This window comes from Neopelma chrysocephalum, unplaced genomic scaffold (genome assembly GCF_003984885.1).
Source record: "Neopelma chrysocephalum unplaced genomic scaffold, ASM398488v2 Primary Assembly neopelma1_22b, whole genome shotgun sequence".
Lineage (NCBI taxonomy): Eukaryota > Metazoa > Chordata > Aves > Passeriformes > Pipridae > Neopelma > Neopelma chrysocephalum.
In genome coordinates this window covers 7,460,970-7,470,807 of record NW_020897690.1, presented here as the reverse complement: position 1 = coordinate 7,470,807, position 9,838 = coordinate 7,460,970, and positions in this window count along the sequence as shown.

Genomic DNA, 9,838 nt, shown 5'->3' with positions numbered 1-9,838 from the left:
CCTGCAGATTTCAGAAAGCCCCTAATTATGAAGGCCTCTACATGCCAAGTATGATATCAGGCCGCGTGGACAGAGAGACTGTGAACTGGAGACATGAGACGCGTGTACAGACTGAGCTATCCAATCACCTAGTTGTAAGCATGTACCCAAGACAAACTAAATTGTATAAAAGTTGACTTATTTAAATAATAAATGAAGCTTGTTGATTCTCATATCGAGCGTCTCATTCTTCCCGCGTCGCGACACAGGACCAAGTGTGAAACTCACCAGACAAGTTAATGGAAGAGGCTCTCTGGGTTACTACAGATACCACATCATCCTGAGAGGGACATTGTCCTTGCATCCCATAATGACTTCAGAAATCCTTGGGATTTGAAAGACTTATTATAAAACATTAAAGGGAAGGACCAAGGTAGGGAAAAGGAGGATCAAGATGTTTTGAGGAGGAACAAATGTGAGAAGATAAGGAAGAGGTAGCAATAAGGGCCAGTTGTAAGGCCGCTGGTAAGTACCTGATCAGTACTGCTTTTCCAGCATTGTTGCTGAACTCCATTTGTAACTGTTTTCATGATTGAGGGTCTGTCTGTCAGTGGATGGACAGCTAAGTACCAGTGAAAGGAGAGGGGACCAGCACTCGCAGGAGCCCATGCTTCTGTGATACCAGCAGCTGCAAAGACTGGAGTGTGTGTAGGGCTGGGTGCCAGGAACTGGACAGATGCCCAGTCATAGTTATCCGTTTGTCTGGAGTGGCAGCAACTGGAAAGACTGGAGTACATGTGTCTTGTGAGGATCCGTACATCACTGTGTGTAGTTACTAAAGAGCATGAAGCTGGACTAGCAGGCTAGTAAGATAAGCTTGGGAGCCAAGTACTGGAGATACCAGAGAACCCTGGGTGTGGTCTATGGGAGGGACTAGGAGCTCCAGGCCAGCTGTGGGAAGGACCCACAGGGTCAGGGGACCAGCTGTAAGAGAGCCTGTTAGCAGGTGCTTTTGTACATGAGGCGACTGTCAGATCAGGGGATTCAGGGGCTGGGTATAGATTAAGACCAGTTACCAGAGAGAGTCAGAGGGTGTGTGTCATGCTCCAGGGGGTTTGGGACCCAGCAACCCATGTGGACGTGCAGGCCTTAGGGGCTTTTATGCCCAGGTGCCAGACACTGGAGACACTAGAAGATCCAGCAGTCAGTTACTGGACAGATGGAGTGTCTATGAACAGCCACTGGAGTATTGTATGGAGTATGTGTTCCTTGCTCGCAGGCTTTCATCCCAATCAGCCAGACAGGGGAACAGTATTGTGGGTGCTGGTGCTGTTGGTGATTGTGCCAGGGCTGTGGTTTTTGTCCGGGTATCTGTGCGGATGGCTGTGTGTGCATGTGTGTATTGTACACCTCCACCTATGGAGAAAACATGCTCAGCATCCTGGCCTCTACTGGGCAACAAGATTTGGTAACCTCTAATAACTATTGTTGTTTGGGTATTGTGGTGGTATTGGGTCTAGACAGAGAAAGGCTGAGTTTTCAGGAAGGAAAAGAGTGTAAGCAACAGCAAAGTATACTAGAAAAGAATATGGAGAAAATGAGGGTAGGGGGAAGGGGAAGAGAGAAGCACTCCAGAGAAACCTATTTAGAATTTTAGAACAATGCACTTTGTTATATAGCACACACAAAATACACAATACAATAATATGCAATAGTTTTATACGTTCTTGTGGATGCTATTGACTGAAAGATGCTGAAGGAGGAGAAAAACAGCATTTATTCATGCATGGCATGCTTTTAAGTACTATAAGTTATTATGTATCTTCACAGGAGACTTTACAACATAATTACAAGGTATCCCAGGATGGAAATTCTGTTCCTTTGTGCCACTGGAATATAATAGTCAAAGTGTCTGAGTACAGTTTATCATCTGGAGCTTAGATCTTTTATTCTAAAAGTTGTCAAAGCCGCATCATAGAACATGCATGTTTTATGTATGTGTCCTAGTTAGAACAGCTGGGACCAGTTTATCACTGTATGGGTGTAACCCAAAACTGTGTATTCTATAGCCTTCCATGCCGTTTCCCAGAAACTGGTATCAATAGACTATTTACACCTTCTGCCCAGAGCGGCCTGACTCCTTAGGCTATAAACTAGGTGTTAAGAGGCCTGCTAGATAGGAGGGTGCCTCCCTGTCCTCACACTCTTTTGTGGAACTCCCCGCCCTGAGGGAAGTACTGAGCATTCCTGCCTGAACTGGAGAATATATAATCTTGGAGTCTTGGAACTTCGGAACCACGTGGGATCCAGAGGAAGACTGCAGATCACCGCTCTCAACCAGACTGCAGCCACCATTTTTCAACCAGACTGCAGACCACCACTCTCGCCCGGACTGCAATCACCACTCTTGACCAGACTGCAACAGCACTCTCACTAACAGGTTTTCCCCTCTCCTTCTACTTTGGACTCAGGGGGCCCAAAGAGCACCACTCTGTTCATGCCCCAGGGTGCTGGGTTATACATTTGGGTTTTGCGGGTTAAAACCAATTGTTTGTCTGTGTAATTGTACTTATTGTATTATTTTATTAAATTGTTATTCTGACTTATAATCTCTCTTTTGAGTTGAGTTCATTTTCCCCACTGGTTTACCTTTAAACCAGCACAGTATGTCTAAACACAGGGGTAGCAATTCTTTCATCAACAACTTTCTGCTTAATTAGAAAAAGTTATATTTAAAAAACATAGAAGCAATTTGTTTGTTTGTTCCTTTTTTCCATGTTTGATTGCATAAATAAAAGCCTGAATCTCAAATGCCCTGACTCAATCAGCAGAGGCAGGCTGCAAATCTTACTGGGATAGCACTGGGCTTTTTGACACTCATTGCCTTCAGTTCTGTACTTGAGCCAACAATGCAACATTCACTTACAACAAGAAAATTCATAGTGAAGAATGATGTTCGTGGTAAGAGCATATTCTCTGCAATTTTAGGTGCAGTGTCTTGTAAAAGGAACGTTGCACCAGGATGACCTCTGCTGTGGCTCTTTTATTTGGGCTTAACGCAGGACTGGATTGATGGCTGGCCACCTTTCCCTTTGACACAGCCTGCTCCTTTTTTGCACCCTGATTTGCTTTGTCCTAATAGAAAAATGATGCCACTTTGGTTTCTGTATTTTGAAAATGGATTGTAGTAATGGAAGCCATAGCTGTTTAATGAACTGTTGGAATAAAGTTTTGCTATTCAGATTGCTTTGGAAAACTAGGGCTGTTAAAAGCTGGATTCAAAAAGCGTGTATGAGCACAGCAGTTGTAGCTGTATTTTAGATTCTCTGCTGGATACAGAAGATAATTGGAAGGCATGCATTTGGGAAGTTGTCTTTCTAAACCCAAGTTTAAAATCAAAGTTTTCAAAGCCAAATGTCTTTGAAATTACTGAAGCTAATGAATACTTAGCATCTCAGAATCCAAGCCTGCTTATTTACATTCTTCAGTCTGGATCTAGCATTCCCATGCCATTTTAAAAGGCTGTCTTTAATGAATAATGTGAGTTTAAATTCTGATCAGTAAAGCTTTAATGGCTGCCATTAAGGTAATATTTGAAGTAAACCTGTTCTGACACAAAGCCTGGATCACAGATGGAGACATTAACTGGAAAATCTATACCTTAAAAGTATTGCTGTATTTCTGTTTGGCACTTCCTGTAAAGAAATAGCAGTATGTGTGTTGGGTAGGTCTTGGGACATGCCACAGTTGCTTGTTTACATTCTGCCGAATAGATTGTGTGTTGTAGTAACTGTACATAAGTAGACAAACTCTAAAACTGCATGTAGCACTTCTAACACTTTAGATAAGCTACACCTCTGGAACTACTTAGCACCTGCAGGGTTTCTAGATATCAAGCAGCCAAGCTCTAACATTCAGGATTTCTTGTAACATTTCTAGAAGTAGGAGACCTTTTGTTTGTCTCAAAACTTGCCTGTTTTGACAAACTATTAGTCTAATGTCCTCACTTGTGTTAAATTATTGCTCCTTTCAGGTGTGCTTGTTTCAAAACTGTGATACCAAAATAAGCTCATACAGGGGACAGATGCCACAGTAATATTGTCATTGTGTTTTCTTCTGCCTGGTTTGTATTAAATTTGGATGGTATAACATCTCCTGTGAAATAGAACACTAGTAGATAACTTGAAAACCAGGCACTGCCAGGTTTTTTTTCCTATCGAACTAATTTCCTTTGAACCTGAAGCAGCATCCATCAGATCTTGTCAGCAGCACAACGAGGCACGACTGCATATTGTCAGTGGAATACCAATTAGCCTTTAATTTTACCACACGTCCAATCAAAAGAGCTATTGCTTTCACATGATGGCAGAAGGTCATTAAAACAAATGATCTTGCTGCCAGACAATGACAACAAAACCACAGCTCAGTAAGTAGTGTATGTGTTATTGAGCACTGACAGCACACTCAGTGCTGTGCTGCACTCATTTTTTCATTCTGAGTTGTTTCAGGTGATCTGATGGCCTGAGAGCTATAGATAAAACATTGTCTCCTAACCTAACCTGTTAAGATACAATATTATTTGCTCAGACATACGAGTACACAGTTACTTTTGATGTCATAGCTGTCAAATTCGGTAGCTCTTCCTTTGCTTTCAGCTGCGCTTGCAGTTTTAATTCTTAATAGTCTTCTCCAGAAGAAACAGCAGCCTGTCCTTTAGTACCCTGAGTGGTGGTTCTTCAACCCTGGCAAAGTAAGTGCTGATGCTTTACTTAAGATGTTACAGTTTGTCTGGGTTCAGTCATCAGGATTCTCTGAAGTGTTTCACTTCATATTCTGCTGTGAACCATGGCTGGTTCTGTTTGGGACATGAAAGAATTTCTGTTTCACTTCATATTCTGCTGTGAACCATGGCTGGTTCTGTTTGGGACATGAAAGAATTTCCAGATTCTAACTTTCTCATATTTCTCATCCTACTCAGTTTTAAACTTTCTTCTTGTAAGACAGTTGCCTGTTTTCCATCCTTCATCTTGAGGGCAAACTACTCCACAAAATTCCAAAGTAATGCAGTTACTACTGTATAATTGAAAGGTGCTATTCACAGATCTCAGTCAATCACACAAAGCTACTAAAATGTGTTAATGTTTTTACATTCAAAAATAATATTCAAAAAACTCTACGTACTGATAATAGATACTAATTCCCTTACCATTTATGCTTTTAAGATGTCTGTGCAAAAGTAAAATAGAGAAAAAAATTGGAAATAGAGCATGAGTGACAACGAAAGAAAATCCTACTCTATATGTAAGAATTTCAGTTGAAGTCTGCAATTTTTTTCTGTGCTGAGTTTTTCCACTGATTTTGCTCAACAATACCATCAACGCTGAGAACTCCTGCAGAGATGCTGTATTGGTAGCAATCAGGAAAAAATATTTTTATGCTTGTTGCACAATAATCTAGACACCTAGTTTGTGATTTTTTTTCTGACTAACAACTTCTTAAAAAGGAAAAATTTGCACTGATGGTAAATGGTCCTGTGAGAGGCCCTTGGCCTGTCTGTAAATCAGGTTGCAAGTGAGCATCCAGAAAATGAGTATTGTGTAATCATTGACCCAATGACCACATCTCTTCCCCCCTCCTCCACAACTGAGGAGAATTTATTATTTTCAAAGTGTCACCAGAATGTTTTTAGCAGTGAAGAAAAAAATGATGTAGCTGTTACCCAAGTCAGTTGTAGTCTCCAAGCCTCCTGATAATAAGCAGATCTGTTCATAAGTGGTGTCCTGAGAAAGTATGATGCCTCCTGTCTGCTTCATTCACCAAATGGAGAGATCAAATATTTGGATTAGAGAACTACAGATACATGAAAACCACTGCCTATACTGTCTGTGGCAACCAGTCCTGGGTGGGTGTCCTGACTTGATGGAATGGGAATGTATGCTAATTGAGTGCAGCACAGCTCTAGTAAGTCTGATTTTTCACTAAAAGCTTTAGCTGAAGCCATTGGTGCAATGCCCAAGAATTAACCTGGACTAACTTTTACAAGGTGGTGAAAGGGTGGAGCAAAAGTGAGACCTGAAGTGTGAGAAATCCAGTCCTCCAAGGAGAATGTTTTAACTAATAGTGTAGTTGTGGGAAAAAAAGAAAAATATTTTTCCATCACCCAGTTTCTCACACTGCCACCTCAAATGTGATGGATCAGAAAAGCCTTCAAGTATTTTCCATGCTCTGTCTCATAAGCAGTTATGGCTTAAATCCTAACGAGGGGAATGGAAGCATGTAAGAATTTACATAAAATATGTGTGTTTGGTATAAAAAACTTAATATCTACCTGTTGTGAATTCATGACTCCATATTGAACTTTGTTTTCTAATGGTTATGTTAAAACCCTGAAGTACTGCTTATTAAATGTCTTTAGAAATTAATATCACTGTTCATGTCTTTAAAATACGTTTCTAGTGCTTTCTCTTCAAAGAAAATTCGATTCACATACACTTTAGTATTTCAGAAATGAGCATGGAAAAGAGAAGGCCAAAGATCACTAATCATAATTATTAAAAAACAGTAACCCAAATGCTGAAAGCAAGCCTGAGTGACTGAAAGTCTCCACTCTTTTAAGATTAAAATAATAATAAAATTTGCCTTCTGATCTTAGTGATTCAGCAATCTCTGCCTTCAGAGATTTTTTGGCAAACATGAGCCCAGAAAATCAAAACAGACTTTTTCAAATATCTCAAAATGTTGAATACCAGATATTTCTGGACCATATTTCACACTTAATCATGTATTTCTGGACTCATGATAAAACCTCCACACTTGCTAGCACTTCAGTCAGCAGCCAGAGAAGGCTCCTGTAGAAAGATACAAAATGCAAAAGGATCTAAATAATGCATTTAGAGCAATGTTTGCTCCATTATTTTCTACAGATGCTTCCTTCATCGATTTGTCCTGGGACCTGCATATGCTGGTCTTCCTTTCTACCTACTTTATGCTCCTTGTACAAAGATGGTGTGATTTTTGGGGTTGTCCTGTGCAAGGCCAGGAGCTGGACTTTGATGATCCTTGTGGATTCCTTCCAATTTAGGATATTCCGTGGTTCTGTATGTCTTCATCTGAGTCTTTCTAATGAAGTTTTATGTACCTGTAAACAAAATATTCCTTGCACAAGCAACTGCCCTTTTTCTCTTCAGGAGATGAGAAGGAAAGATGAAGCTTTAGATACTTGAAAACAAGTATGAAAAGAAGTACCAAAATACTGCATTGCACATGCAGCTGCCTCTTTGGGTGTTGGAATCAGCTGCTGCAACTGGTGGAGAGGGCTTTAAACTAGAATTGATGAGGAAAGGGGCTACCAACACCATTGGGTTGGCATGGCATCACCTGAGTGTGGTAAGTGCTCATGGGAATATTTGCACTGCTCCGGGAGCACGGATAGCTCAGGAGCATATCTGAAATGCTTGTACACCACCACACACAGTATGAGAAACAAACAGCATGAACTGGAAGCATTGGTCAGACCACGGAGCTGCAATATCGCTGATGTTAGTGAGACTTGGTGGATTAAGTCTCCTTTATCAAAGGACATCCTAAGGGTAACGGAGAGGTCCAGCAACATAAAATGTAATGCTGAAGAAAAGTCACATTGGTAATGGTTAATTAGTTTGTGGGCAGCTTTGTGAAGCACAGCTACAGTGTTGTATGGATGGCAGGTACAAACAAGCTCTCTACTTTCTGATTAAACAGCCCATGAGGCTGTTCTAGCCCAAAAGCCAGAGAACCCGTTAGCAAGACATCAAGTCAGAACTTGTCTCTCCACTGTTCTTGAAGAGCTTATTAGGTCAGATTTGGTGCCAGATACTAATGCAGTCACATATATGTCAGCAAAACAGGCACAAGGTTATACAAAGATTAAAAAGAAACTTCTTTATGGATAGTCCATTTGATTTACTATAAAGTATCTGTAGTAGGTTTGTGAGCTGAAGCAATTTGAACAGTCAAATATGTAAGTAAGCAGACATGTATACATTACATACATACATACATACATACGTATATATATATGTATATATATAATGTGTTGCTTGGGATGGTTTGGTTATGTATGGGTTAAGTTGGCAGTATTCTCTTGACTGTGGATAAGAACTTCCTGTGAGCAGCAAGAGGTTAACCACTGAGTCATTATTACTGGAAATGTGTTCCAGCACCAAAATAACGGAGGCCCTGGTGTTTGATTTTGTGCTTCCTGGCAGAAAAAATTCATCTTGTGCCTTAGTCAAGAATCAAACTAAGGGGTAGGGAAGGATGATGGTAATAATGTCTCAGAACTTGTCAAAAACTTGTTGCTTGCAGAGCATTCAGAGAGATGGATCAGACCATTTATTTAGCATAAAATAAATAAGTGGATAATCTGAGATAAACCTGACTTCTGAAGTCTGATAGTATCCCCAGGCCCTACGCAACTTCGTTCTGCAGGCTTTTGATCAAGTCTTTTGTAAATGGGCATGCTTCCTTAACTTTTTCTCCATGGTAAACACTCAATTACCTGAGGTGTTTGGTTGCCTACTCGCATAACAGCAGGTTCTGGGCATTAGTCTTTCTTACATTTACTAAAATAAAGTAATATACGACAGTGTTACCAAATGGAAGAGGGGAAAAACTCTGTTGCCAATAGCATAATGGCAATCAAATTGAATTTTAGAATATAGTATTATTTATGGAATACCTTAGCTTTCCAAATTCCACTGTAAATAACATTGTTACTAATTAAGTCATACTCTAAGATGTTAATTTTCACTTTTTTATGATGATAATTTGGTGCTTGAATGCATACACTACAAGTCCATGTAGGATAGATATTGTTCATTTGAAGCTGAGGCACAATGTTGGGACGGATTCTCAATAATTATTGTTCTATGTATATGTGCTATTCATTCTAATTATGGACAGCTGAAAATGCAGCTGCAAAATCATCATTTTCAGTAAACTGTCAGTACTCATTACTGGCAAGGTCTTTTAATTTTTAGAATACAGTATTTTAAGCTCTCTATATTCCTTGTGTCTCTGCGCAGATGTTTTGAACATTATTTTCAAAAACTAAATTTTACAGACTCTGGACACAATATTTTTATGTTTAGGGTCTTTTTGTGGAAAAATAATAATTTTTGAATTAAGTAGATGCTTATAGGAATCTGTATACAAACATTTTAACAAGGCAAAAGCTTATAATTAGGAACTGATAAGCAGAGACTTAAAACAACTCTACCATCTTCCTTGAAAATAGATTAATAGCAAGAAAAAGTCACTAGGTTTGAAAGCTTTAAAAATGGTAAAAGAGTAATGAATTCTTCAGACCTGAAGGTTTGTCTCTGAACAATGGGGAAAAAAGACACATATTATGTACTGAAGAGAAGGAAAAAATGCTGCTGCCAATCTTTAATATTTTGGATACTGTAATCTTGCAGAAGCTTTAGTAGCTCTCGATTGCCAACATCTAAAATTCCATTTTCTTTTTCTTACAAATAAATCTGCTAAAAGGAGTTTATCTGTGGTGTCTTTAACCACATTTGCAGTAGTTATTTTGACTGAAAGTTTCTTCTCTGCAATCATAGAAAAAACGTGTCTAACAACTTTTTCTCCTAAAAACATCACTCCCTTGGCTACTGTTACAACCGTATCATTTATGATGTTGCTATGTAGAAACTCTGATGGTTTTAACACTTCATACTCTAAAAGGGGCAAAGCAGCATTCTTTTCCTTTCAATCTTTTTTGCTCCCAAGAGAGTTTTGCTGTCATACAGTGTGTGTTGATCCAAATCTGCAATTCTCAATTCTGTGGGCATTTTCTCTCTGTATATTTTTATAT